Raw genomic sequence first — 27448 nt, forward strand, 5'->3', positions numbered from 1 at the left:
ATTCTAGCCAACACTTGTCATTATCAGTCTTTTAATATTGGCCATCTTGTTGAGTGTGTAGTGTTCGCCCTGTGGTTTTATTTGGAATTACTGTGGTGACTAATGATTTTGATCACCTTTTCATGTGTTGAAAGAGATATTGTTCTCTCAAATATCATCTTTTGTGCAGGCCCTTCAAGACTTTAAGCACACTTTTTTAAACAAAGAGAGCTGCCTTTTTATTGTTGAGTTCTTTCTATGTTCTAGATACAAGTCCTTTGTCAGAAATATGTATTATATATATTTTTTTCCAGTCTGTGGCTTACTTTTTCATTTTCTTAACGTTATTTTTTCTCCTGCTTTTTTTTTTCCTTTTTCTTTTGAAATAATTATAGATTCATCAGAAGTTACAATAAAAAATGTAAGGGCAGGTCCCTTGTACATTTCACCCAATTTTTTCTAATGCTAACAACTTGCATAACGATAGGACAGTATTGAAATGGGGAATGACTTTGACACAATCCACAGAGTTTATTTAGATTCCACCAATTTTATGTGAACTCTTGCATGTGTCTGTGTGTGTGTGTATACTTCTGTGCAATTTTGTCACATGTGTAGGTTCATGTAACCACCGTCACAATGAAGATGCAGAACTGTCCCGTACTTTGAGATACAGTTATGAAATGTGTAAATTTAAACAATTTAAATGTTTTTTAACCAACATTTAAACTATTTCAGCCACAGGTAATGCAAGAATTATAATAACACCTACATATCACTCAGGTTTTTTTCTTAATCATATTAATATCAATTCAACATTTTGAGTGATTTCGTACATCAAGCTAAAAAGTCCACTTCAGAAACCATACTTTTATTCTTCATTTATTCAGGTAAAAGTAAATAATCTTAATGCAACTAAAGTTGATGTCAAACATGATTTATTTACTTATCGTTTTTTGCTCTAATATTCATAAAAATAGCTATTTAAACGTATAACTCATAACAGTAGCTTTATTAAGCACTCCTCTGTATTCAGTGCCAAGTGGTATTTCTTTAAATAGGAGTGCATTCTTTTTAAAATCATACATAAGAGTAACTGTGATACAGATGACAAAGGGCAGATGGGGTTGGGAAAAGAGCTAACAGAATAGAAGACTGTCATGTCTTTCTTTCTATTTACCAATCATTTATTGGCCTGACAATGCAGTGTTGGAGTGAAAGCTCTCATACATGACACATTTATTAGATCTTTAGGACCTCATTTATTACCTACCCGTGGAGATAGATTAGGGAGGGACTTTTGAACCCTGAAGAATTAGCTTAGGACAAGCCCAGAAGGGACTATAATCCACCCAAAAAGGGCCATAATCCACCCAGACGATATAATATCATCTGACAAAAGTACTGATGATTTCTGAATTTCTTTGTTGACGAGGGTGGAACATTATTCACTGGAGATCAAGACCTACCTTTTAAGGTGGCGATGCTATAAATGAGCTTCAGAGATGTTGAGCCTAACTTGAGAAGACCAAATTGCTGGTACCAACTTGTGGACCTCTTCTGTAAAACACCACACAAATCCAAGACTAAATTCTATTTCTCTGCCATCTGTGAGACAGTGTTGCCCCAGGTGAGATACAGAGATGATCTCCATAGAGTCATTCATCTCTGCCCACGGAATAGGCCAAAGAAACCCTCATGCCTACACCCAAGCCTGAAGTTCTATCTTCCCTTGACTAGTACTTGTGAGCCTGGTGATATGAATTCCTTCCCCAGTCTTACTACTCTCTTTTTCAGTCTGATAGAACTAGTGTTTATTCCCCTCCCCTTTTTGGACAATGTCTCCTTCAGAGGCCTAAGTTTTCAAGGAATTCTTCAAATCTCTTTTATCCTATGGTAAAAACCAGACCCAAGACACTTTTTCTCTTGAAAGTGGAGGGAAAAATAACTCCTTTATGTTATTTTGCTAATGTGTGTGCAAAAAAAAATTATTCATCAAACTATCTTTCAGAAATCCCTCTTTCCATTTCTATGTATATAGTGCATTATATTTTAAATGCATTATATGAAGATATTGATGAGGGAAAATAGTATGAGTTTTTCCCTTTTCCTACAGAATATGTATCTATCAAAAGCTTAATTTATTAAAGAATAAGAAATCATTTGGGGTTGTCACAGGTTTGAACTCTTGTGATCCTAATTTATATCAATAAGAAGGCTGGTCTGTTGGAACAGAAATTTAATTAACAGTGTATGTACCTTTATGTCAGCATGAGCTCTGCCTTAGTTTCCTGAGACTTTTGGAAAAATCCCCAAATCTGATTGCTTCACTTTAAAGAAGTGCTTGTCTCCAAGGGGATTTATAAGAAACAGACTTCTGGAAATGGGTCCAACAAAAAGCAACTTATACTGATGACAGATCACACCCAGCAGGTGGCTCAGTATGATGCCAATGGAAACCCTGAGGGACAGAATTGTTGTCAGACATTCTTCTGTTGATTCACTGAGACCCTTGGAATGCAATCATTGTGAACTAATCATTATCATCCATTTCTAGTGATTATTAATTGAGGAAAACTTTGAAAACCCAAAATGGAAAAGTCTCTAAACATTTAAATCCTGGAAAAGTCATCTTTAAGTTTTACGTTTTAGAAGTAGTTCATTCCACCTGAATTTGTACAAAATCCCGATTTAGAAAAGTGACAAAAGCAGATCAGTTTTTGTAATGGGAAAGAGAGTTCCTGAAACCCAACCTCTCAGCTCAAGAGCGTCAACTCTTTGGGCTCCTCTTAGAGATCCAGAGTAGGCAGGTGAAACATAAATATAAAAATGAAACCTTTTCTAGAGGATGTTACTTACTCTGGGTCAGATGGTTTCCCCATATTCATTGTTACTCAGTGCGTGTCTTTCATACTGAGCTATTTGAACATCAACTATGACTTTTCTTTGCAAGATTTTACTGCTAAGTAACAGATGTCCGGTGAGCAATCAAAGTGTTAGGAGGTCCAGGAAGGCAACCTCTGAAGTAGTGCACATTGAATACGCTTTTTGCAACAACAGAATGTCAGTCTACACCAGCCCTTTGCCACATTCACGAACTATGGAGAGCAGCCCCAAAGCCATGCTTTCCCAAGACTTCTTTCAAGGCTAAGACAACACCTTCTGTTCCTTTTCAATCTCAGACTCACTTTTTGAACAATATCACATTCCTGGAATATAGCTTTCTGTTCTCTTCTTACTATTTCTCCTACCTTGTAAATATTCGAGGGTATATTTGATTCCTGGTAGTACCTACAATTCTCTTGCATATGGCAGGTCCTCAGTGAATGTTTATAGTGGTAACAGATGGGATTTGGAGCCAGAAACATTGGGTTTGAATACAGCAGCTACATAAGTCAATTGCATAACTTTGGTCAAGTCAATCCACTTCATTACTTTTCAGTTCCTACAGAGCTTAATGAGGATAATAATTCCAAACTAGGGGGAAATGAGGTTTTGAGAAGTAGAAATAATTTTTACATAACATCTAGTATATTATCTGGCACATAGTAACCCTCTGAAATACTATTTGCTTTATTCTTTTTAATTAATATTGTTAAGGTCATTGCTGAATTACCTCGTTATATATAATTAGGTTTAATAAATGCTGTTACCCTACTAGAAGTATCTTTATTTTTAGTTGGAGTTGAGAGGTTTGAACAAGAATAATTTCCTTATGATTTGGCTAACTGTATTTGTACAAGAGAAAAATTATAGCATGTGCTGGAGCACTAGAAAAGTTCAGCTTCATGAACTCTTAGGGATGCTTCAAGGGGATGAACCAACACACAGACGTAGGTAGTGTCACTAATCCTCAGATTATTTGCTCCCTTGTATTAAATGACCTAGAATAAAACACAATACCTAACAAGTTCTCAAAAATAAGTCACCTTTTATTTTATAATTGGAATCATGCTAAAATATTAAGTACAGCGTTAATTCTAACCTTTTATTTTTCATTTTATCAATTTCCCTGAAATGGTAGCTAAAGTTTATGTCTGATAATGTAGTGTATTAACACTTATTATGCCCCAGACACTGTTATCAAAATACCTGTAAATCAACTTTTCATTTGTGTATTGACACAAGACATTAATGAGCATGACTTAAGTATAGAATCAATCAAGTAGCGCTAATACGTCATTTGCTAAACTGGCAGAGGAGGCAGAGGGTATGCAATCAGGCTGTCAAGCTGATAGGTGTACATGCTGGCATGCAACATAATGAAACCTTCCAAGCTATCTCAATCTACCAAATACAACATATCCTGAAATTTTGTGTCATCTGGAACTTTGCTAACTACAGATTTCATCTCATTGTCTGTACTGTTTATTATAACGCATAGTAAGAAAGACTGCTTCAGAGCAGAGAGCTCTACCATTGTTCTACTAACCTCCTCCCATTGTCCTGACTCTGAGCCATCAATCCACACCCCCCTCCAAATTTACCTATTTTGAGGGAAGTGATTCAGAGAAAACTCACATTCAGCTGCTGACCTTGGTAGTGGTTGCTAGCTTCACATACTAACTTGTATAAGATAGCAAAACTGAAAGAAACTTCCCATCGTGACAGTTATTCTGTAAGTTACATGACTTGTGCCATACACAGAAGGTTTTCAGGGTTCGCTCTCTATTTAAATTTAAATATAGTTCTACAGCTTAAGCAAACAAATGCAGTACTCCAGTATTTCTTTTGGCTCTCATGAGGCCTATCAAACCAAGTGCAACTTGTTCTTGGATTAGGAAAAAGGCTTGATTTTATAAGAATTGCCATTTCCTCCTACTCACTTTGCTACATTCACAGAACAGCTGTTAGCAACAGGATATGTGGGGATTTTTGTTATCAGAACATAATAAACATCATCATTCTCTAGCAAAGCTCAGGAAGTGGTGTAAGGAGGCTCAAACCTATCAGGTTGCAAAGTACGGCAGGAGATTCTTCAAATGTGACACATTCCCAAAGTTCACTGAGCAACCTGCTAGGGAGGTAGAAACTCCTAATAGTGAACACGAAACAATAACAAAGATAATCACAAAATCAGGGTTTAATGTATCTTAGTTTTGTTAAAGGAAAATGCAAAGAAATCAGATTTCAGATAGGAGAGCAAATCTAGTGAGACTTGGAAGTAATTGCTTTTCTAAATTTGAGATTTTTTTCGATTCTAGGATTAAGGGAGGAATTAAATACATCTTATGCTCTAGACTGCAGAGCATAACCTTATGCTCTGCAATAATGGGTGAATGACTAAGATTGAGAGAAGTGATTTGGATAAAGAAGAATTTGGATAGAGACGGTTGGGTCAATGATGCAATGATTTGGTGAGGGATGGTGGGCAAGATAAATCCAGCAAAGATGGACAAATGGGATAGGGATGAAAATTATGGGTGAATTTAGAGGAGCATATGAGGTCATAATTAGTATTTACCTGGAAATAATATGAAACTATACAAAATCTATGTTATCAAGTAAATATGATTCTCATTGAAGAACAGAGTAGAGAGTTAAAAGTGCAATGAGAAGAGAATGGCATCAAATATAAATATTCTGCTAAGGAAGATCGTAGAGGGATATATTATCATGAAATACAGTAAATACAAAATCTTAGAAACAGCTTTGCCTAGCTGAAAGAGAAATAGGGGCTAGGATATGGACTTAAACGCTACTTTGGATACTAACAATGTGGATCTAGGCAAGCCCACTGATTGCCTTTGAACTCAATATAACAATATCTGCTCCTTTCAATTAATCAAAAAATGTTCATTGTACTCCACTTAAACGTCCAGAGCTATGTGTTAAGTGCTGGAGTTAGGTAGTGTTTGTGGGGGACTCATGGGAACAGAGGAAATAGGGAATAAAAAGATACTGAGCTCGTCAACTGATTGGGGAACCCAAAACAAACACATAAAGAACAATTGAGAACTAAGAAAGATGATGCTCATGCCTTGTGTTATAGAACTGATTTTTCTATATCTAATGAGAGATTTTACGAAAAATAAAATAAAATTCTTTTAAATCAAAGGTGTTAAATATATATCCAGGTGAACTTGGACTCAAAAAGCACTGGGCTAATTTTCTTATCTCTAATAGCAGTGTGAGGTAAGGTAGGCCATTTGTCCCTCTAAGCTTTTGTTTATCTATAAAACAAGAATAGTATTTTTAGAGTTGTTTTGTAGTTCAATAAGTTAATGCACTTAAACATTTAATGCTATGCCTGCACCTAATAAATGTTAAATAAATGTCACTATTTTTAACTTTACTAGCGGAATTATAGTATTAAAAATGGAGTAAGACAGAGTATATGCCCATCTTGTATTTATAAAGCATTGGATCTTTTCATTCTTTTATCTTCTTTCATACAATGGCTACACATTATAAAAAAGTCATACTAAGCAAGGTAGAGAAAGGTAAGTTTGCCTGCCATATATCCATATGAAAAATCCATGATTTTCAATTAACAGTTATGTATGCCATGGCTGGTGTATATTATATGATAATTTATTACCCAAAGCTACGATTAAATTGATTAATTTTTCTGTTTCATCTTATTTTACTGAGACAATTTGGCTTAAGGGAAAATTCTGCCTTATGAGCATCTCAGTTTCATGTGTTTGCAACTATCCTACACTTATTTCTAAGTAGCTGTAAAATTAACAGGAATATTTTAAGGCTTCATGGATTATTTAATGCCATTTTGACACTCTGGTTATCTGTCTATTTATTCCTATTTTTCCCCTAGTTTTCTATCTATTTAATCTACCTATCTTTTCTTTTTCCTTCAATCTGTTTTGAGGATAATTAGGTTTTCAATTTTTCAAGTGACATTGTCAGATTGAGGTAGGAGATGTCTATTAAAAATTACTAAAATTTATTAAGAATTACTCTTGGGAAGATCAATTCTCACACATCTTTTGATGTCATTGAATAAGCAAGAAGTCCTCCTAGACACCTTCCCTCTTCACTCAAAATGTCAAGAGACTCAGGAAAGCCTGCAGGGACATTTGCCAACACTGAGAGCTGGGCACTCAATACTCAGGTCAACACAGTTGAGCACAGTGTTTTGATTTGTTGTAAGGATGTAATACTTCTAATTCTATTGACTGAAAATCTTGATCTGATTTTATAGGTAACTATCCTCTTCTATTGTCATCACTTCTTATGTATTTCTTTTAGAAATCTCCACTCAGTTGAGGAGGAATTTTTTTTCAGCTTTATTGAGGTTTAGTTGACAAAAATAAAACTGTAAGTTATTTAAAGTGTGCATGATGATTTGAAATATGTATACATTGTGAAAGGATTTCCCCAGGTTTAATAAACACATCCATCATCTCACAGATTTACTTTTTTTTCTTTGGTGAGAATACTTAAGTTCTATTCTCCTAGTAAACTTCAATTATAAAATACAGTGTTGTCAACTGTAGTCACTGTGTTATACATTAGATCCTCAGATCTATTCATCTTATAACTGAAAGTTTGTGCCCTTTACCAGCTTCTGTCTATTTCTCCCACTCCCCCGCATCCGTCATTCTACTTTCTGTTTCTATGAGTTCAACTTTCTCTTCTTTTTTAGATTCCACATGTAAGTGGTACCATGCAGTACTTATCTTTCTTTGTCTGGCTCACTTCACTTAGCCTAGTGCCCTCCAGGTTGATCCACATTGTCACAAATGACACTTCCTTCTTTTTGAAGGCTAAATAATATTCCATTGTGTATGTATATACATATACAGCACATTTTTATTTTCCATTCATCCACCAACAAATACTTAGATTGGTTCCATGTCTTGGCTATTGTGAATAATTCAGCAATGTACATGGGAGTACAGATATCTCTTCAAGATAATAGTTTTATTTCCTCTAGATTTATACTCAGTCCTCAGGAGATACCTCATACTTGTTAGGATGTCTATTATCAGAGACAAGAGATAACAAGTGCTGGCTAATGTGGAGAAAAGGGAATCCTGGTAGGTGGGAATATAAAGTGGTACAGTCACTATGGAAAACAACATGCAGGTTCCTCAAGAAATTAAAAATAGAACTACCATATGATCCAAGAATCCCACTTCCGGGTATATATCCAGATGTCTTTCGTAGAAGGAAAAGTTGCTAGCACACTGCCTGTCACTTATCTATCTATTCTTGAGAACTTCGTTCTCCATTTTGTTATTCTTCACATGCCAGCCATCAATATAGCATGAAGACTAAGAGCACAGGTTTAGAAACTTACAGAACTGATTCCCAGAAATACCATTTATTAGCTATAAAATAATGTTTTGAAAATACTTAATTCACAGAGTTATTGTAAATATTGGATTTTATAACGTATAAAAAACAGCACAATGCTTAATAACTCATAATATAGTCATATGTTTGCAATGATACGCTACTAAACATAACAATGAAAATGCTATACTAATTAATGGTTTCAAATATTCAAATACTACAATGGTCAGCAAATGTTTTCTTAAAAGGTCAGATATTAACTATTTTTTATTTTGCTGGCCATACAGTCTCTGTCATCAACTTATTAAGTCTGCCATTGTAGTACAAAAGCAGTCACAGAGAGTACATAAATGAATGAGGGTGGTTGTGTCCCAATAAAACTTTCTTTGCAAAAATAGGCAGCCAGTCACGTGTTTGCTGACTCCTGAGATAGATTCTATCATAAACTTATTTGGTATTTTTGAAACTAAAGTAAATGTTATAAATTTGACATCAAGTATCTTAGATATGTCACGTGTTTTTTTATACTCTACCATTATTTCAATTACAGTTAAATGAAGCAGTTAATTTCTGTTCATATATATCTTTATTTGTTTACATATTCATTTATTCAACAAATACCCATAAAGTAACAGTCAAGCCCCAAACATCGGACCTTGTGCCAAGACAACAAAGATGAATAATGCATAATCCTTTTCCAAAATGGAAACAAACAAGCAAACAAAAACATGTTCTTTTCATCATGTGTCTGTATTCACATGCAAGGAGAGTAGGATTAACATTATGGATTATGAAAGAATGTGGGCTCTCAAAGCCCACGCTGTGGTGGATTGCAATAATTGTCACAATATTTGGCAACTACCCCACCACCAAGAGATGGAATCTATTTCTCCACTCCTTCAGTCAAGACTCGCTCATGTGATTTGCTCTGATAATAGCACATTGACAAATGTGATGCAAGCAGAGACATCGAAAGTTCTTCAGAATCGGGGCTTATCCTTTCTTGCTGCTCTTTTTGGATCCAGAGAGCACCATGTGAAGAAGTCCAGGACAGCCTACTGGAGGATACAAGATCATATGAAGCAGAAATGAGCCATCCAGCTGAAACTCCCTAGATTAGCCGGTCTGCCAACAATAGCTGTGTGAGACCATCCTAAGCCATCCAACCCAACTTGAGATTCCTTTTCATCATAAATATCAGACAAGCTGTCACAGACCAGACAAACCGTCCGGTTGACCCATGGAATCATGAGAAATAATAACTTTTTTTGTTTTAAGTCGTTAAGTTTTGTCATGGTTTCTTATGCATCCAACGATAACTGAAATAATAACCACTGCTCTATCATACCATACATTGCTGTATCCACATATATGTTTATGTGTTTGTGTGTTACATATGTTTATATAATATGCACACTCATAACCTTCTATTATTTTATAACTCTGTAATGTACACTCCAGGTCTGTTAACTAAATTGTTATTTTATAAAGGAGGCTGATTAATATAGCATTGTATTGACATATTTCAATGGGCATTCTTCAGCTACTGAGAGAGGGTCTGTTGTCAAGGAAAACAAAGAGGAATGAAGAAACAGGCACTGCAATGAACTTTTGCCCAAAATTAAAATGTGTAACATTTTAAAATATGCCATGCACCATATGCCACATTGGCTTCTATTACTATAGTAATTCATAACATTTCTGGATGCCAGCAAAACTTAGTAGTCTGTACAATATGGTCTTCACTTCACTGGCATTTGTCTGTGCTTTATATTATATTACTGTTAGTAAAAGGATGAGATTTCTGACCATTTGGAGGGCCATTAATTCCTATAGATCATTTAGTAACAATTCTTATGGTAAGGACTAATGAGACTCAAGGGCTTGTAAAAGTTAATGCCCCCCATAAGCAATTCGTCCTTTTCTCGTGGTAGAAAAAGATATAACAAGCACAAAGCACATCTTCACTTAGCAATAAATGTCAATTCTGGGGCTATTGGATGCTCAGTTCACATTGTACCCCAGAAAAGAATCACCAATAAAAAAACAGAAGGTGCTCATCTGTATGACAACCCCACACATCTAAAAGCTTGTGAACTCTCCTAAGGGAGACTGCTCTTTCCTCCACTGCCTCATCCATTTCCCAACATGGGGCTTCCCTTTTTGCTGCTTCTACAAATGAGCCCAGTTTATCCCTGGGATCGTACCCTGAGAAGAGCATCTTTTCTGGTGACCCTCCATTTTCTTCTTATTCTTGGAAAGGCAGTATGTTTGGACAAATGGGAAAGAGGAGGTGTGGAGAACTCACAACAGTGGGAACCCTTCATCTGCTGAGGGAGGGTCTGTTTTCAAGAAAAGAAAAAAGGATAAAGAAACACACTGCACTGAACTTTTCCCCCAAATTAAAATGTATAGCATTTAAAAATATGATACTTCTCTTCAACTTCCTCGTGTTTCTGTTAAAACATAAAGTGTTTCCAAATGAACTTGACAGAGCCACAACACTCTTTCTACCTCCCAAACTGGTAGAATTCCTGAATGTCAGGGAACACAACTTTATGAGTGTTATTCTAGTATGACCACTGTATCAGTTATCTCCATAGCAAACCTGCCCAAAACTTAGTGGCTTAAAACAATGAGTTAATATTTTTTATGATTTTGTCAGTTGACTGGGTAGTCCTTGCTGGGTTCAACTGGGCTCATGCAGCTGCAGTCAGCTGTGGGGTCAACTGGTTTAGAACATCCAAGATGGCTTCACTTACATATTTGGGGCACATTATTTCTCCACTAAGCCTCTCATCCTATCCCATATTAGGCTACATTGGCTTCCTTAAATCTTAATTTCAGGGCCACGTTTCAAGCAGGTGTGGGAGGAAGCTGCAAGACTTCTTAGGACCTATGCTCTGGAACTCATATGCTGTTATTTATGTCATTTTATTCTATTGGTCCAAATGAGTGACATTGAAAGTCTAGCTATAGGAGGGTGGAGAAATAGCCTCCATCTTTGGATGGGAGAAGTGGCAGTGTGAATAGAAAGGGACATGCATAGCTGGATGGGAGGAAGCTGTGGTCCTTAAAGGATCCATGAATACGAACTTTATGGCATCATCATCACAGACACTGCTCATGTTCGAATGAAGATCAAAGACTAGTATCATGGGTCATGTATACTCTTTCTAGGATGGCTGAGCACAGTGTTTCTCAACTGGTGTTCTAGAGGGTGCATTGTTTTTCTACAATATTCACAGAAAAGGCATGAAAATTGTTCTCTTCCTCACTGAGGTTGAGAAAAGCTACCTATTATATTCCACACATATATTAGCATAATAAAAGCTCTTAAGTGAAGATTAGAAGGGGGAAACTGTTGGACTTTAACTCAGCATTTGAGGAGGGGCACTTGTTACTAGCAGCCCTTACTTATTCTTAATCTATTCCAACCCAAAGAGCATTCTGGTTTGAAAATTGCTGCAATGGATGAACAGGAAATCCTTACAAAAATGGATAAACAGTTTAGCAGGCAGAATTAGTATCATCCTAGTCAGTAGCTAAAAATGAAAATCAAGTACCAATAATTATAAGCATAACTATAAATTAGTTATATAAAGTAGAACTTTTCTATTCCGTTAGCTGCTAGAATGGGAACATCCTCCTCTGCTTTCATTTCATCATCCATTCTTGACATTCGAATAAAGTAACTGTCAAGGATTCAATGAGTTAAAAGACCCTGCTATTCCAATTTCTTCAAACCAGTTCTGAGGCAGCATGTATAACACTGAGTAGTATCAAACCGTTATTCTAAGTTATTTAAATATTCTATGTATATAGGGAAGAGACATCTATTTCTCAGCAGCAGTTCCTACAGGCTCCTCTAAAATGTGCCTATCCATAAGAAAATTAGAAAGGATTGCAATTCATCAAAATAAGACACTTTTCTAATGCCAATTTTCAAAGCAGAATCACAATTAGCCGTTATTTCCATTTTTACACATTAAATATCTGTGACACGAAATAAATGTGAGTTTGGTAATGGAATAACTCTACTGCAACAGATGACATCTATTATGCTATTTAAATACAAGTACACATTGATGACTGCTCAGTCCTCCTAAACTTAACAAATAAGCACGTATAACCATATCTTGCATTTTGTAGCTATTTAAGGTTTGGCATATATTGTGGGACTATGTAATGGTAACCTAAAGAAATAAAACAGCCAGTTATTTTACCAGCAAAATGGGTTTATTCATGAATAGCAGAGGAATTGCAATTAGGACAAGCAAGCTATAGCAAAATCCATAGGCAATTCTAGCAAGCAAAAGAGAGGAATATTATTTTATAGAGAAAAAGGAGCAATTTGAGAGGGGTTGTTTTGAACAAAAGTCCACTGGTGGATGGCCAGATTTCAGGGTTGTGATGGTTTCTCATTGGCTGAGTTGCTGGGGTAGTCAATTTCTTATTGGGGCTGCAATGCACATCTCTTCTTGTTGGGGTCTGAAATTGACAATTCTTTGTGTAATTGACCTCACCTCAGTGGTCCTGTGTGAAAGCTCCCCCCTTTGGCTTCCCAAATCCATTTTAAATGAGGTTTCCTTCATTCAGTTTCACAATAACTAGCAATAATATAACACAAAACAGAGGCAAGACTTTATTTTTTTTTTTTCCTACTGGGGAGAGTATTCCTTTTGGAGAAAATTTTTACTGCCTTTAATAATCTTCAAGAATTTAAGTTCTTTTATAATACAGCCATACAGTATAAGATTTCATTTTCCGAGTAAATAAACAATTTAGTTATAAGGTAAAATGAATTTAATAATAAGGTAAAATTAAGTTTCTTACCCTTAGCAGTATCACAGGATCCAGGTTACATTTAGAATGTCATTGAGGGGCTCCAAAGTAGAAATATATCAGCTCATCTCTAGATGAAGTTAGATCATATTAATTATCATCTCTACTTTCTGCATTAATGAGCTGTTGTCCTTGTTGGGGTTTTTTGTTTGTTTGTTTACTTGAAACATTATGAAATAATAGAAGGATATTCATTTACCCTGGTAAATGTAATACAAATCATCTCATTTCAGAATTAATATTTTCCATTGCAAGTCTGTATTTTCAGGAGGTTTAAATGGGAAAATTGCAGTAAATGTATAATGTTTTAGGAATATTCAAGATAATACTAAAAAAGGAAAGTAAGGAAAATAAATTACATGTCTGGCCATCATGGAATAACTGGAACATATCTGCCCCTACCTTGAAAAAAAAAAGGACTGGGGTGCTGGCCCCATGGCCTAGGGGTTAAGTTTAGCATGCTCTGCTCTAACAGCCCAGGTTCATGGGTTTGGATCCTGGGCACAGACCTACACCGCTCATCAGCCATGCTGTGGCAGCAACCTGCATATAAAATAAATAGAGGAAGGTTGGCACAGATGTTAGCTCAGGGAGAGTTTTCCTCAGCAGAAAAAGGAAAAAACTAGGAAATATATATGAAACTGTGATTTTCAGATATTGGAAAAAGTCAGTACAGGACACTGATCCCTGAGAGAAAAGGGAGCAAACAAGATGAGCCCTTTGATTTCTCTGTTTACTCTTTTGTGAGAATTTCTTGGCCACAGAACAGGGAGCCGACAGAATTGAAAAGGAGGGCTAGCCAAAGCAGCTACAATCCACAGGAAAGAGCTCTACAGAAGAGGGAGCTGTATGAAGGTGAGATTGCTGTGCACTAAGGGAGATTCTAGAGATCTGCAGAAAGCTCCCTTTGGTCTTCAGTTGAGTTCTGATGAGCAGATGCTTTTAAGACTGAGAAAGGTACCGCTTGATAGGAGCAGGTTAAACAACGTCTGGAACTCACATAGGGCCAAGAATAGTCTCTGTTCTTACTGGTGAGCATGGCAAACTGCATAATATGTGGGGTTCCTGGTAAGGTAAACAAATGTTGCTGGTACTTTTTTGTATTCTTCCAGGTAAGTACAGATTAAAATCTTGGGCATTATGTATTAAACAAGCAAAAGAAGACTCTGAAAGGTAGCAAGAAGAAGCAGACTGGCTAGAGACCTCAGGATCTGAGGAATGACATGTAGTACATTCTTTTTGCCTCATAGATCCTGGACTGAGTATTGGAGAAGCCAGCAACCTAGAAGTACCAATGAGCACAGACTAAACAAAGCCCTGGCACAAGTCCGTTCTCTCTAACTAAAAGACCTAGTCTAGTAAGATAGATAATAACCACTCCACTCCAGTCAAACATCTCAGAAAAACTGTGGCCCCGTCTCTACCCCCACCAGCAAAGACTGATTGGAGAGCCTTACTTCTACCCCTGTTAGGCTATACCAAGGTGCTCCAACACTCTACTGGGGTGGTGTTAGAGAAGGCTGAGTAGGGACTGGGCCATTTATCCTCCACCAGATGGTAAACAAGGCATCTCTTCCATGGTATCAGTGGAGACCATATGGGGAGCCTGGACTTCTAACTCACATGGTAGTAATGAGGCATCCTGCCCCCTCCCTGCTGGAGTGGTATAAGAGGAGATCCGGTGGAGATTCAGAACTTTCATGACCACCTAACTGCAATGAGGCTGCCTCTCTACAATGTCTTATAGGCCAGGTGGGTATGGGTCCCAGGGTGCCAATGGAGTCCAAGTAGGGAAGCTGTATTTACATCTCATTTTCCATTTGTCAGAAATGAGAGGCCATCCCCTTTCCCTCCTAGAATGGTGTCAAAGGAAGGACATCGAAATAAATATTTAACTGAGATCCAGAGTCTCATAAATAATACCCAAAACATCCAAGTTTCATTTGAAAATCAATCCTCATACCAAGAACGAGAAAAATCTAAACTTGATTGAGAAAAGGCAACCAAAGAAATCATACAGATTTTAGAATTAGTGGAAAAAGATTTTAAGAACAACCATTATAAAATTGGTTCAATGAGCAATTATGAACATACTTGAAACAAAAGAAAAAAAATAGAATCTTAGCAAAGAACCAGAAATTCTCAGAAAAGAAATAGAGTATACAAAGAAGAACCAGATGGAAATTTTAGAAATAAAAATACAACAACAACAACAACAAAAGCCACCCTCAGTGGATGTGCTCAACATCAGAATGGAGGGAACAGAGAAAACAATCAGTGAAGTTGAATATAGGACAATAGATATTACCCAATGTCAACAGCAGAGAGGAAAATGACTGAAAAAAGATAATGAAACCTCAGGGACCTGTGGAACCATAACAAAAGATCTAGCATTTGGGTCAGAATTCCAGGAGGAGAGGAAAAAGACTGATGGAATGAAAGAGCATTCAAAAGATAATGGCTGAAAATTTCTCAAACTTGGCAAAAGATTTAAATTCACAGATTTAAGAAGCTGAGAAAACTCCAAACAGAATAAATAAATTTAAAAAAAACCCAAAATGCCAAGATACATCATAGTCAAACTTAGGAAAACTAGTGATAAAGAAAGCAGTGAGTGAGAAATGATATCTTACCTGTAGGGGAAAAACAATTCAAATGACAGCAGAGTTTTCATAATAAACTATGGAGGCCAGGCAGAAGTAGCACCACATTTTTCAAATACCGAAAGAAGAAAACTCTCAAATCAAAATTCCATATCTTGAGAAAATACCCTTCAGGAATGAAGAGGAAATCAAGATATTCTCAAATGAAGAAAAATGAGAATTTCTCACCATCAGATCTCTCCTAAAAGAATGGCTAAAAGAAGTTGTTTAAGCACAGAGGATTTGGTAAAATAATCTTGAAACATCAGGAAGTAAGAAAGAACAACAAAGAGAGCAAAAATATGGGAAAATACTGTATAAAACTTAATCAAAAGAAAGCAAGAGTAGCTAGACTAATGTCAGATGAAGCAGACTTCAGATGGATTGATAGGTGGATAGAGGGATGAATAAATCTAAATATATGTTATAAAGCATATAGTAAATGGTAATCATAGAATATAGGTGTTAAATATATGATCATTCCCTGTAAACTTTTTTCAATTTTTCTGTATGTTTAAAATTTATAATCAAGCATTGAAAAACATAGTCATGTCAAAAAATACATTAGAAAAACCAAAGGGATAGTATTACCTTGGTAGCAGGTCAAAGTTAGACAGAAATGAGAAGTTACTGTGGCCCTGCCTAAAAAAGCTTAAAAGCTAGCCTTCAAAGGTTAAAACAGTTTCTGTGTAACTTAACTGCACTTCAGAAACAAGATAAAGAATACTTTAAAGAATTCAAAATATCCAACATCTAACAAAATAAAATTAACAATACTTGGAAACCAAACAAAAATTACCAGGAATGTAAAGAAGCAGGAGAATACAAGCCATGTTGAAAAAACACAATCAATAGATATAGATTCAGATAAGAGACAGGTGATAACATTCGTAGGCAAAGACATTAAATGAGTTATTATAGCTATGTTAGAAATGTTCAAGAAGGTAGAGAAAAGCGTGAGTCAGTTAAGGAGACAGGTGTAAAATATAATAAAGACACCTTGAATCTATAGACATTAAAAAGTTTGATATTTAATATAAAAAAAACCCGCTAATTAGTATTAACAGACAGACACTGCAGGAAAAAAATGCTTAGCAAACTTGAAGATATAGCAGCAGAAATTATACCCAAAGAAACACAAAGACTAAGTAATAATAATAACAATGATAATGATAAACAGTATCAGTGAGCTGTGGGACTAGTTCAAGTGGCCAAATAAAGATGTAAATGGAGTCTCTGAAATTGAGAACAGAAAAAATATTTGAAGAAAAAGGCTAAAAGTTTTCCAAATTTAATGAAAACTATACATTCACAGATCCAAGAAAATTAATAAATACTAAGTACAAAACACATGAATAAAATTCTGCCAGAGCACATCATAATCAAGTTGCTTACACTAATATAAACAGAAAATCTTAAAAATGATCAGAGAAAAAAGACACAATATATAAAGAAATAAAGAAAACTGACAGCAGACTTCTTTTTAAAACAATGCAAGCCAGGTGACAGTGGAGCAACATATGTAAATATGAGGTAAATCTCAGAATTCTGTACCAAGCAAAAATATCTTTTAAAAACAAAGACAATATCAAATTTTTTTCAGACATGAAAAAGCTAAGAGAATTTATCACCAGCAGATCTGCTGTACAAGAAATTTTATAAAGAAGTTTTTCAGGAAGCAGAAAAATGGTGCCAGATGGGAATATAGATTTATACAAAGGAATGAGGAACAACAGAAATGTAAATACGTGGGTACTTGTAAAAGATATTTTTTTATCTTTTAAAACCTCTTTAAGATATAATTGACTATTTAAAGCAAAAAAATTATATTGTGGGGTTTAGAATATCTGTAAAAATTAAATATTTGACTACAATAGTGCAAAGGCTAATAGTGGGGAAATGGTAGTATACTGTTACAAGTTTATTCTACTATGCATGAAGATATAATATTTTTTAATGTATTGTATGATAAGTATACATATTTCATGATTTCCTTTATAAAAATGTTCTAGAAAATGCAAACAAGTCTATGGTGACAGAAGAAGATCAACAGTTGCCTAGGGATTAGAGGGGAGGACATAGAGAAGGAGAGAGAGAAGGGCAGAAGGAAATTCTTGGAGTTGATGGACATATTGAAAATTTTGATCATGGAAATGATTCTACAGATTTATGCACATCTCAAATATGATCAAATCGTACACTTTGAATATGTGCTGTTTATTGTGTGTCAATCATATCCTAATCAAGCTGTTAATAAAAAGTTAAATAAAACAAAATAAAAGACAAGAATTTAAATTATCAAAGAAGAAAGTTAATCATTCTCCATTTGAGAATTTAAAAAAGCTAATTTTCTCTTTTAAAAATGTTTCAAAATTGGGGCTGGCCCCGTGGCCAAGTGGTTGAGTTCGCGTGCTCTGCAGCAGGCAGCCCAGTGTTTCGTTGGTTCGAATCCTGGGCATGGACATGGCACTGCTCATCAAGCCACGCTGAGGCAGCGTCCCACATGGCACAGCTGGAGGGACTCACAACAAAGAATATACAACTATGTACTGGGGGGCTTTGGGGAGGAAAAGGAAAAAAATAAAATCTTAAAAAAAAACCCCAAAATGTTAAAAAAAAAAAAAGTTTCAAAATTAAGCAGGTATGATGTGTCAGGCCCTTTGTATCAAGAGCATTACATACAGGAAATTCATTATATGACACGTGTATTAGGAAGGTAAATTTATTGTGCTGATTCCATACAAGGGAAAACAGAGGTTGGAGAGGCTATGTAGATTGCCCAGAGTCACAGAGCTAGTGACTTGCAGGAGCAGAATTCAAACTCAGGCAATCTGATTCCAGGATCCATATTGTTTAGCACCTACTTTATCCTACTAATACTGGTATTTTTCTATGACATTAATGTTAATATCAATTTTAAGGCTTTTTTATTTAAAAAAAAGGCATGGGTCAAATTTGCATCTTGTAGTTTTTTCTTTTTCTTACTGCAAGTTCCATCCTCACAGGAATTGATTTTGTGTCTTGTGCAGTTTAGAACTACGGTAGAAGAACGTTCGTCATTCTAACTTTATTTATCTTTGTTTCTGTGTTAATAACTCAATAGTCACAGACACCCATTTTCTTTTTTTCACTTCAGTCTTCTGTGAGGCTTATCAAATTCTTCTCATCTGGCCATTTTCATTTGGTGTAGAAGTCATACGTCGAAAAAAATATAATTAATCTGATTATCCATACAAATGGCTCTTTAAATATGGTAGTTTTAGCGTTCCTTTCCTTGAGGGATTTCCTTGTGGGACTGTAAATTATTTATATTAAAACTCTTGAAACTGGAACATATTAAACTACTTTAAAAATGAAGTCAGGCTTCTGATCTGGGCCCCTCTCTGCTCGTCCTCTTCCTGATTGGAACATAGTATTTGGAAATGAAGCATACACATAATAAAGAATAATCCATTTGGTTTAAACTGAAATAAAAGGATGCTAAACTGAAATAATTGTTTGCCTCCCAGAAATCTCTATCTTTGTGGCTAATGGTTTTTGTTTTGTGATAATAGCCATTTCATCAATCTTCCAGCCTAAAACCTTGAAGTCACCTTTCTCATTCCTGTTTTCATCTTAGATATTCATATTAAGCGTTTTTATTTATTCCATTAAAACTTTAACTCAACTTGATTTACTCACCCTTTGATTCTGTCCCAGGGCTTTAATAGCATGAGGTGTCTGCAGCACCATCTCATCTCTGACACAGTGTCATCTTCTCCACAAATGTCCTGCTCACCATTGCCAGAACAGCCATCCTAAGACACACTAGTTTCTTCAGGTAACTTGGTTCTTCAAGATCTTAGAATAACCTTGTGATTCTGTATCCTACCTAAACATCATAAAATTCCCCATCTCTGTGCCCTCTCACTACCAGCTACACAGTACCGCTTAAAATTTCACATACTCATAGTTTTGTCTTTAGCATGTGACATATCTATTCTCAGCTCCACGTCTGAGCTCAACCCTTCTCCTCATTGAGGAATTCCATTCAACTTATTTTAGAACATCTGAATCCTATCCTTTATTTTGCAGCGAAACAAAACTCTCTTCCCTTCATGAATTCTCTTCTCTATTCTCCAAATCACGTTCATATCTTCCCTTTCAGAAGACTTTTAATGTTTATAACCAGCACTTAATATTTAGATCTTGTTTATTGGTTTTAGGTAAGACTCATAAGATTATAAACACTTTCAGAGAAAGACATACTTCTTTTGCATCAACTACAAGCTCAAAGCAGTTGGTATATCTATGTATTTACTAGTTTTTTAAAAAATATATATATATGAACTATATATATTTATGTATTTTATAGTCATTGCTTAACAGGGATATCTTCTAAGAAATGTGTCATTAGGCAATTTTGTCATTGTGCAATCACAGAGTGTACTTACACAAACGTAGATGGTATAGACTACTACACACCTAGCCTATGTGGTATAGCCTATTACTCCTAGGCCATGAACCTGTACAGCATGTTACTGCCCTGAATACTGTAGGCAGTTGTAACGTGATGGTATTTGTGTATCTAAGTGTGTGTAGGGCACTTACCATGAACGGAACTTGCAGGACTGGAATTTGCTCTGGGTGAGTCGGAGAGTGAGTGCTGAATGAATGTGAAGCCCTAGGACATTACTGTCCACGACTGTAGACTTTATAGATACTGAACACTTAAGCTACATGAAATTTATAAAAAACGATTTTTCTTTCTTCAATAGTAAATTAGCTTTAGCTTACTGTAACATTTTTACTCTATAAACTCTTAAATTTTTTTAACTTTTTGACTCTTATAATGACACTTAGAATAAACAGGAACTAGAAGAACCTACAACTAGGATATACAACTACGTACTGGGGGGCTTTGGGGAGAAAAAAATGAAAGAATGAAACATAAACCCATCGTACAGCTGTTTCCTTATATCCTTATTCTATAAACTTTTTTTCTATTTAAATTTTTTTTTCACTTTTACTTTTTAAACTTTTTTGTTAAAAACTAAGACACAAACGCAAACACTAGCCTAGGCCTACACAAGGTCAGAATCATCAATATCACTGTCTTCCACCTCCACATCTTGTCCCACTGGAAGGTCTTCAGGGGAAATAACAAACACAGAGTTGCCATCTCTCATGATAACAATGGCTTCTTCTGGAACACCTCCTGAAGGACCTGCCTGAGATTTTTCTTGCAGAGGTGTCACTCTTTTCAGAAATATGTCCATGGTGGTTTGCTTGGTTTGTTTCTTTTTTTCATCATAGACTTGCTTGTAAGAAGATAATGCACCATGAAATTTTTTCTCTGTTAATGAAAACCTTTTGGTGTTGGGGTCCATGTTTTCAAACTTTTTAAGGAGTTTGTCCAGGTCTGCAAAAGCTTCTGCTAAACCCTTCACTGTGAATTTTCTCAGAGGTTCTTCTTTTTCGTCTGCAGTTTCCTTTTCTTTTGCCTTTTCTCTTGCTATGATGTTGCAATGGCTACAATGTCACTAGGAGATAGGAATTCGTCAGCTCCATTATAATCTTATGGGACCACCATCGTATACGCAGTCCGTAGTTGATCAAAACATTGTTATGCAGTACCTGACTATATATATATTTTACGTTGTGAAATGTCTCTTTGCATTGTGAACTGTCTCTTTGCAAAGTTTTAAAGTCAATATTATTTTGATAATTTTTACTTCCAGGTAATTATGTCAGTATCATTATGACCACTTTGTAGATTATTAAGATTATGGCAAAGGAGATACTCAATTATGTGATTTATTTCCATACATATACAAAGTGCACATATAGTATACTTATGTTCATATCATCTACCACCATTATGTCCAGATATTGTACTGGACATTTACTTTTTAAGTATATTATTTTATATAATACCTCAGAATCTTACAGGACTTTGGGTTTATTGTTTGGAGCAGTAATTCCCATTGCACAGGATTACTGGTGTAGCAAGTCTAGAGACTCAACTTAATGAACCAATACTCTTCACAGAAACTTACTAACTTCCCTATTTGTCTTTAAAACATATAATTCATTCATTTACAAACACTGAGTTTCTGTTATGTTGCAGTAACTGCGGAAAGTCCTGGGCACACAATGCAGATGGGACACAAGCTCTGCAATCAACGAGATTGTAGCTTGTACTTGTGAGACAGTCAAGTACAGAGGCAACGGAATGGTGGCGTGAAGCAGGCTGGGAAAGGAAGGCCTCCATAGTACTCTGGCATCACAGAGGAGAGTTGTATGACCCAACTTGAGCAATCCAGCCTGGAAATAGAGAATCCCAGCTCAAAATTTGGGTATAACCATTCATACCAATTTGAGTCCCTTTTTTGAAATTTTTTCTAGCTCTGTGGTTCTTCAAATTCAGTTAACTAATGTTTCTTGATCATAGATTGCCAGCTAGGTTATAAGCAATCTTCTAGGCATTCCTGTTGATACAAACACTAGAAAGACAAACCTCTACTTTCATTTCTTTTAATATTCTCTACAGTGGGCCATCTTCCTAATCTGAGGGAGGATTTACTTTTTAAAAATAAACAAATGTCACTAAGAACTTGGTCTGACAAAAAGAATGGGTGATCAATATGCATAATATTAATTATATTTGGCCAAAAATGATCTGTGATTATAAAGTGTTAAGGTTAATATACTTTCATACTTTGTAAATTAATTTTTTAGCAACACCAAAAACAGTACTACTAAAAATACTGAGAAGTAGAAACACCTTAAGCAATAAATTATTTCGCACTTTGATATGTGAGATTTGACTCGGAATCATTTTTCATTCTGTATTTGTAGGCCCTGCCATGTCCCTTCTCCCTCTTTCATCTTCCTGAGAGCTCATTTAATAGCATTGGAATTACTCCCAGACTTTAAAGGAAGAACCGCAAGCCAGCTCTACCAGAAAAATGTCTTCAGATATAATTGAACCAATTGAATAATGTTGGTAATTGTTGAATCAAAAATCTAAACCAATCTGAGTTTATAATATACACAACTCCCAGGAAGGATCCAAAGATGCTAAAGAGTTTTGTCATATTGCAAATGTTATGCACACAAAGAATGATTTGAATGACAGTTTGCTTTGGAAGGCTCTCCTTTCAATACTTTTATTTGGTCTATCTTAAGTCTACTGCATTTACTAATTGAAAAAGAAAACAAACACAAACAAATAAAAATAAATCAAAACCACCCTAAGATTGAATCTACTTCTATTTAAAGTTTTGCTATTAAGCAAAACAGCAACAGCCACACACACACACACACACACACACACACACACACGCTTTTTAGATTGTCTAAATAATATTTGACTTTATGTAGGAGTTATTGTGAACACATTATTCTTTGATTCTAGGGGGTTTCCTTAGTGCTGTTTACAATTCTGCTTGGGAAAACTGTCTAAAGCAAATTTTATTGCTCTTCATGAGTAATAACCTGAAAAGTTAAGGAAAATTAGCCTCGTGAAAGAGAAAGCCCAATGAAATATGAGCTATAAATATTAGAAAGGCAACTCAGCCAAATTATTCTGATATTGCATTATAATTAGATGATCTGTTTTAAATTCAGGAGAAATGATACAAAATATGCATTTCATGAAATTAAAGCATTTTCTGTTATCAATTATTTATGGCAACCAAATAGGAGCTACATGACCATCTTCATTGATATTGCTTTGCTAGCCTCTAATCCCCCTCTTAGCACAATAAACAAATACAGCCAAACTAAGAAACTCAATTGACAATGTTTAATAAAACTGTGAAATTGAAAGAATCCTTGAAATTGTCTTCAAAAATACTTTAATTCAGAGATACGTGGCAACATGTAAACAACTTTCTGATTCCTCATATGCTTGGTTTTATTCACAGAGCCAAACATAGATTCTTTGAGAATTAATGATACTTTGTGTTGCTTTAAGCTTCTGGAGAGATGGAAAGAGAGTTTATTTCATTACTGTAGCTTTTCATAAATGTTTCTTGTAAATGTGGATCTGCAAGGATCATCTGGAATTCACAGAGCTGACTATATATAACCTATACTTAGACTAATGTTTCCTTGCCTCACTCCTAATTCTGCACTGGGAGCCTAGCACTTCAAATTACAGCACAGAAGCAAAAAGAGAGAGAATTTAAGAAAGGAATGCATTTTAAAGATACTAGTCTTATGGACATAACACTGTATCAGATATGGTGGGATTAATGATAATTGAGATATGGTTTCTGGAGCAACAGCATAATGGATAAGAGCATGGTCCCTGGAGGCACTCAACAGGTCTTCAGATCTTAAGTGACCTTTCCTATGGATGACCTTTCCTATTACTCAGTTTCCTCATGCATAAAATTGTGCTAATAAAGGTCAATCGTTAAAGGGAAAATATGATGATACATATGTTCACACACTGAAATAAACCAAAAAAGGAGAGTAAAAGAAACTGGAGAGGGAGGCTACAGAACATTCAACAAGGTAGTAGACATAAACCCAAATATTTTAGTTATTATATAAAATAAAACTGTACTAAATGTTCCATTTAAAATATAAATATTTTCAGACTGCACTTAAAGTTCTAAATATCTAATTATGAGTCGTTTACAAAAGGCACATATAAACATACTGATACAAAACTGATAGAAGAAAGTTGAGGGCAAAATAAACAGTTTACAAACTACATCCAAATAAAGATTGTGCAGCCATGTTAACATCAGATGAACTAAGCTTTAAAGCAGAAAAGGTACAATGGTAAGAAGAAGAATTCCAAATGATAAAGATCCACGAGGGAAGCACAACCATTTCAAATCTGTATACACTCAATAACATAGCCATAAAAGGACAGATCTATGAGAAGAAACAATGAACTCTACAATATAGTGGGGGATTTGAACCAGCCTCTTTCAATGTTTTATGGAATAAGATGGAAAAGTCAACATAATATGAGCATAAAATACAAGAAAATACATATTGCTCTTGAATAGAGTTCCCACAAAAATTCCTGATACAATAACTAATGTCTATGAAAAAGAAATTATTTTATCACTTATACCAGAATGTGGTTATCTTTTCTCTTTGAGGTTATAAGATAAAATAGTCAAGATTCAGCATTGTCACACATTAGGTATGACACAAACTAGACATCAATGTCAAATTTGGAGTAGCTGCATATCATTAAATAAGATTAGTTTTCAAGACCTGAAAATAAAATCTTTTGAGGTCTCACCTCCTCCATCCTTTCCACACTCTTCTTCACTCTGTGAACTCATGTTCAACTTCCCTGCATTCCATTAGTAACTTGACAAAGTCAGACCCATTAGCTTAGCACAATCTTTAATAAAAGAACATTTATTATTTCTTCTCCTACTGCTTCTTAAGGCAAGATTCCATCAATAATGGATTATTCCATGTTCCAGTTTTCAGCTTTATTAGTTTCCAGTCAAAACTTAATCAAGATTTAAAGTCAATGAATAGAGAGTTGGTTTGGCCCCTCCTCCTGTGAGAGTAAAAGATAAATGTGACTTGGGGAGATTCTTATCACTGCCATTAGGGCTATAGAAAATAAAATAGCTAGATGTTTAAAGACTTTAACACTTCAATGGCCTGGCTTGATTTTAATTTGGAAAAGTAAACCCAGCTAGGGCCAGTCAATGCAATTCCCAAAACAGGAAAACTTGATTGTTTTTCCATGCATGAAAACAGTAAGAAAATTGTCTTTCCCTTTTTATCCAAGTATTGACTGCAATTATAGATAGCAGGGATTCTTAGTTACTATAAAATATGGAAACGCTTTCATACTGCTCCTAACTATATAGCTGATTATTAAAGGAGCATAGGAAGGCTGTGGTTTAATGAGTGCAGTTTTGAAAAACAGTAGGGGGAAGGCCATTACTGCATAAAATTGCTACTCTTTCATCATTAGCTTGAAAGCACAGCCAAAGAGGAACATGTCTAAACTGGTTCAGCCACCATTCTATTATTAATTTCCCATGAGTTGTTCTGTCACTATCTGTCCTTTCATAAAACAGAGGGAAATGCAGATATTTAATGCTGTAAGTTAAAAGCTGTTTAGATTACTATTTTCCTGTAACATGGTTCAAAATGTTCTCAGCCTGGTAGGAAAAACAGAACCTCTTGTTTTATATTAGAATATTTTTAGAAACAGAATGGAAACTTGAGAACAGAAGTGGGTAATAGCTATCAAAAGAAAAAAGATATTCTGAGTCTGAAAATGTAAGTCGGAAGTTGAGAGTTAGAAGGAAAGTCAAAACTCATGAATCACATTGTAGGCCGTTCGAATAACTTTGCCACATTCTTAATGACTATTATTACTGGTTTTACACCAGTCTACTGCAGGACTCAAGGAGCATCATCAGAGAACAACACGCCTCCTATGTTTTCTTTAAATTTCTCTGTGGGCCCAAGCTTTCTCCTGCCCCTGAATGAAAAGTAATAAGGCAGGTCCTAATGACATTTTTTGGTTAATTTAAGTAGTAAAGATTATTCTCCAGTCTCTTCAGTTCACATAGCATAGTCTCAGTTTAGTAACCAACTGTTTAGGCCTGAGTAATAGTAATTTCCTTGGTCTTGCTTTCAAGTTAAAACTTTTCATCCGTGACTCGCTTACTATAAATGAGAGTCTGGAAGACAGAGAAAGTGGTACATAGCTCCTTATCCCTTCTCCACCAAATCCCTTTCTTCTTCCTTTTCTATCTTGTTAATTTTTGTTTCAGGTCTCCTTTATGATTGGAACGGGGGAGGAAGAAGAGGAAATGGATGCAGCAAAGTTTCTAATGACTGCATTGCGGAGACTTACCACCCTCTGAAACTGACAGATGTTTAAGATGACTCTAGAAAAATCCGCATCACTTTGATCACTCAAATAAGGTTCCATAAGCATTGGTGAACTCATCTCCATTCTAAATTTTTTCCTGTAATTCCTTTCATAGATCCTACCATGTCATGATGCCCAGCTTCTTTCTGCTAAGAACTTGAATATGTTCAAAAACACTCCATGCTGGCTTGCTTTCTTTCTCTTTTTCTTTTTCTTTCTTTCTTTCTTTTTCTTTCTTTCTTTCTTTCTTTCTTTCTTTCTTTCTTTCTTTCTTTCTTTCTTTCTTTCTTTCTTTTTCTTTCTTTCTCTTTCTCTCTTTCTCTCTTTCTCTCTCTCTCTCTCTCCCTCTCTCTCTCTATCTTTCTTTTTCTTTCTTTCTGTCTCTTTCTCTTTCTTTCTTTCTTTCATGTATATGTGGCAAAGGAAATTCTCATGTTTTCAGTACCCTGAAAAACCTGAAAAATTTGTAAGTTCAGGCCCCTTCGTGGACAATTACAACTGTTCCTTTTCTCCACCATCAAAGCAACTGGTTAATTACTCAGTATACCTTCAGATTTCTTTGTTGTGTGTCAGACACCAACCCATAGTGTCCTACAGACTAGAATACACTCATACAGGATGCTCAGAGAGCTCCCAATTAAAGGCCCTACCCTTACGCTTGAGGTGAGGGACAGGCCTCCTATAAGCCTTCTCTATAGATGTGATGATAGACAACATGCCGATATTTCTCTGCCAAAATTATATCACCATCTCTAACCATCTCAAGCCCTCTTATCTCCTCAATGGGGCTAAAGGGTTTAAAAGTCATAACTGGTGGATATATACTTCTGGATTCATGTACTTGTACCTCTCTTTGGACTGT

At 35.5% G+C, this 27448-nt stretch overlaps 1 long non-coding RNA gene across 1 annotated transcript in view; it reads left to right on the forward strand.

Moving 5' to 3' along the window:
- LOC139045603 (uncharacterized) overlaps nt 1-26755 on the forward strand; it is a 47417-nt gene extending 20662 nt beyond the window's left edge. Inside the window, exons 2-3 of the long non-coding RNA XR_011504301.1 lie at nt 21835-22063; nt 26486-26755. This is a non-coding gene — a long non-coding RNA (uncharacterized lncRNA). The remainder of the gene's footprint in view (nt 1-21834; nt 22064-26485) is intronic.
- The last annotated feature ends 693 nt before the right edge of the window (nt 26756-27448 follow it).

This window comes from Equus asinus, chromosome 6 (genome assembly GCF_041296235.1).
Source record: "Equus asinus isolate D_3611 breed Donkey chromosome 6, EquAss-T2T_v2, whole genome shotgun sequence".
Taxonomy (NCBI): Eukaryota; Metazoa; Chordata; class Mammalia; order Perissodactyla; family Equidae; genus Equus; species Equus asinus.